This window comes from Mesoplodon mirus (genome assembly GCF_964341445.2).
Source record: "Mesoplodon mirus genome assembly, contig: HAP1_SCAFFOLD_34, whole genome shotgun sequence".
In the NCBI taxonomy this organism is placed as follows: domain Eukaryota; kingdom Metazoa; phylum Chordata; class Mammalia; order Artiodactyla; family Ziphiidae; genus Mesoplodon; species Mesoplodon mirus.
Window position 1 is genome coordinate 2,952,980 of NW_028295813.1, and position 4,498 is coordinate 2,957,477.

Sequence of the window (4,498 nt, forward strand, 5' to 3'; positions counted from 1 at the left end):
TTGTGATGATAGGGGTCATGGAACATTGTGATAACAAGTGCATGGAGCATTCTGATGACCAGGTGTTGCAGTTTTGTGAAGACAAGTGTCAGGGAGCATTGTGATGACATATGTAATGGCCCATTGTGATGACAATGGCATGGAGCATTGTAATGCCAAATGTCTTGGATCATTGTGATGACAATGGCTTGCAACATTATGATGACAAGTGTCAGGGAGCATTGTGCAGAAAAGTGCATGGAGAATTGTGATGACAAGGGTCATGGAGCATTCTGATGACAATCTTGAGGAGTATTTTGATGACAATGGCATGGAGCATTGTGATGAAAACGGCATGGGGCATTGTGATGAAAAAGTTATGGAGCCTTTTCGTGACAGGGTTCAAGGAGCATTCTGACGACAAGTGTCAGGGAGCATTGTGGTGACAAGTGTATTGAGAATTGTGATGACAAATGTCATGGAGCATTGTGATGAAAAGGGCATGGAGTATTGTGATGACAGGCATCATGGAGCGTTTGATGACAAGGGCTATGGAACATTGTGATCACAAGGCTTTGTAGCATTGTGATGACAGAGGTCATGGATCATTTTGATTTCAAGGAGCATGGAACATTGTGATGGCAAGGGCATGAAGCAATGTGATCCCAAAGTTCATGGAGGGTTGTGATGACAATGGTAATGGAGTATTGTGATGACAAGCGCATAGAGCATTGTAATGACAGGGTCATGTAGCATTTTGCTGACAAAGGAATGGATCATTGTGATGACAGGTGTCATGGAGCACTGTGATGACAAGCGTCACGTAGCATTGTGAATACAGGGGTCATGGAGCACTGGGATGACAAGGGCATGGATCATTGTGATGACAAGTGTCATGGAGCATTGGGCTGAAAATATTCATAGATTATTGTGATGACAGGGGTCATGGAGCATTGTGATGACAAGGAAATGGAGCATGGTGATGACAAGGCCCTGGAGCATTGTGATGAGAAGTCCATGGAGACTTGTGATGACAAGTCTCATGGAGCATTCTGATGAAAACTGTCATGGAGCATTGTGATTACAAGAGTCTTGGAGCACTGTGATGACTAGGGCATGGAGCATTGTGATGAGAAGGCCATGGAGCATTTTGATGACATGCGTCATGGAGTTTTGTGATGACAAGGGCATGGAGCATTGCGATTACAGGGATCGTGGAGCATTGTGAAGAAAAGGTCATGGATCATTTTGATGAAAACGGCATGGAGCCTTGTCATGATAGTGTTCAAGGAGCATACTGATGACAAGGGTCAGGGAGCATTGTGATGACAAGTGTACTGAGCATTGTGATGACAAAGATCATGGAGCATTGTGATAAGAAGACCATGGATAATTGTGATGATGAGCGTCATGGGGTGTTTTGATGATAAGTGTTATGCAACATTGTGATCACAAGGGTTTGGAGCATTATGATGACAGAGGTCATGCAGAATATTGATTTCACTGTGATGACAATAGCCTGAAGCATTATGATGATGGGCATGGTGCATTGTGATTACAGGGTTCATGGAGCATTGAGATGAAAAGCGGCAAGGAGCACTGTGATTACAAGGGTCTTGGAGCATTGTGATGACAAGGGCATGGAGCATTGTCATGAGAAGGTCATGGAACATTCTGATGACAGGCGTCATGGAGCTATGTGATGACAAGGGAATGGAGCATTGTGATTTCAGGGGTGTTGAGCATTGTGATGAGAAGTGTCATGGAATATTGTGATGATTAGGCCGTGGAACATTTTGATGGCGGTGGTCATGGTGCATTGTTATGACAGGGGTAATGGAGCATTGTGATGAGAAGCGTAGGGAATATTGGTCTGAAGTATTTCATGGATTATTGTGAGGAGAATGGGCATGGAGCATTGTGATGACAAGTGCACAGAACACTGTGATACATGTGTCATGCAGGACTGTAATGAAAAGGGCATGGAACATTGTGATGAGAAGGACATCGAGAATTGTGATGACAAGTGTCATGGAGCTTTGTGATGACAAGGGCATGGAGCAATGTGATGAGAGGGTTCATGGAGCATTGTGAGGACAATGTCATGGAGCATTGTGATGACAAGTGTCATGGAGCTTTGTTATGACAAGTCATGGAGCATTTTGATGACAAGGGCTTGGTGCATTGTGATGAGAAGGGCAGGGAGCATTTTGATGACCAGTTCATGCAGCAATTTGATAAAAAGTGTAATGGAATATTTTGATGGCAGGGGTTATAGAACATTGTGATGTCAGGGGTCTTAGAGCTTTGGGATGAAAAGTGTCATGGAGCATTTTGATGACAGGGGTTATGGAACATTGTGATGTCAGGGGTCATGGTACATTGTGATGATAAAGGGATGTAGCATTGGGATGACAGGGTCATGGAACACTGTGATTACAGGGGTGAGGGCGTATTGTGATGACTAGTGATGGATCATTGTGATATCTCTTGTGAGAGAGCATTTTGATGAGAAGAGCATGGACCATTGTGATTACAAGATTTATGGAGCATTGCAATGACAAAGTTGTGAAACGTTGTGAGGAAATGCGCGTGGCACATTGTGATGACAATGGTCATGGAGCATTGTTCTGACAAAGACATGGAGCATTGTGATGACAAGGGTCACAGAGAATTGTGATGAAATGTTCATGGAGCATTGTGGTTACAAAGGTCACAGAGCCTTGTGATGACGTGGGTATGGACCATTTTGATGACAAACGTTATGAAGCATTGAGATGACTGGAGTCATGGAGCATTGTGATGACACGGGTCATTGAACATTGTGATGACAAGGGCATGGAGCATTGTTTTGACAGGGGAATGGAGCATTGGTCTGACAAGTTTCATAGATTATTGTGATCACAGTGGGCATGGTGCATTGTGATGACAAGGGCATGGAGCATTGTGATGAGAAGGTCATGGAGTATTGTGAAGACAGGTGTCAGGGAGAATTGTGATGACATATGTCATAGTCCACTGCGATGACAATGGCATGGAGCACTGTGATGCCGAATGTAATGGAGGATTGTGATGACAAATATAATGGAGCATTGTGATGGTTACGGCTTGGAGCATTATGATGATAAGGGCCATTGAAAATTTTCATGAAAAGGTCGTGAAGCATTGTGATGAAAATTTCCTGGAGCATTCTGATGACAAAACCATGGAGCTTTGTGATAACAAGTCTCTTGGAGCATACTGATGAAAAGGGGCATGGAGTATTGTGATTACAGGGGTCTTGGAACATTGTGATGACAAGGACATGGAGCATTGTGAGGAGAAGACCAAGGAGCATTCTTATGGCACGTGTCATTGTGCTTTGTGATAACAAGGGCATGGAGCACTGTGATTACATGGGTCTTGGAGCATTGTGATGAAAATTGCATGGAACTTTGAGATGAAAAAAGCATGGAGCCTTGTCATGACAGGATTCTTGGAGCATACAGACAACAAGTGTCAGGGAGCATTTTGATGACAAGTGTATTGAGCATTGTAATGACAAAGGTCATGGAGCATTGTGATGAGAAGACCATGGATAATTTTGATGACGAGCGTCATGGGGCATTGTGATGACAAGTGATATGGAATATTGTGATCACAAGGGTTTAGAGCATTGTTATGACAGAGGTCATGGAGCATTTTGATTTCATTGTGATGACAATAGCATGAAGCCTTATGATGATGGGCATGAGGCATTGTGATGACAGGATTCATGGATCATTGAGACAAAAAGGGGCATAGAGCATTGTGATTACAGGGTTCTTGGAGCATTGTGATGAGAAGGGTCATGGAGCTTTGTGATGACAAGGCCATGGAACATCGTGATGGCAGGGGTCATGGAGCATTGTTATGAAAGTGGTAATGGAGCATTGTGATGGCAAGGTCGTGGAGCATTGTGATGAGAAGGCCATGGAGCATTGTGATGACATGCGTCATGGAGCTTTGTGAAGACAAGGGCATGGAGCAATGTGATGAGAGCGTTCATGGACCATTTTGATGACAATGACATGGATCATTGTGATGCCAAGTGTCTTGGATATTTTTGATGAAAAAGGTCATGGAGCATTTTGATAGCAAGGGCGTTGTGCATTGTGATGAGAAGGGCCGGGAGCATTGTGATGACAGGGTCATGGAACAATTTGATGAAAAGTGTCATGGAACATTTTTATGACAGTTGTTATGGAACATTGTGATGTCAGGGTTCATCGAACATTGTGATGATAAGTGCATGTAGCATTGTGATGAGAGGAATCATGGAACATTGTGATGACAGGGGTGAGGGAGTATTGTGACAAATAGTGATGTAGCATTGTGATATCAGTGGTGAGAGAGCATTTTGATGAGATGTGCAAGGAGCATTGTGATGACAAATTTTATGGAGCATTGTGATGACAAATTTGAGGAGCACTGTGATGACAAGCGCATGGAGAATTGTGATGACAATTGTCAAAGAGCATTGTGATGAAAATTTCATGTA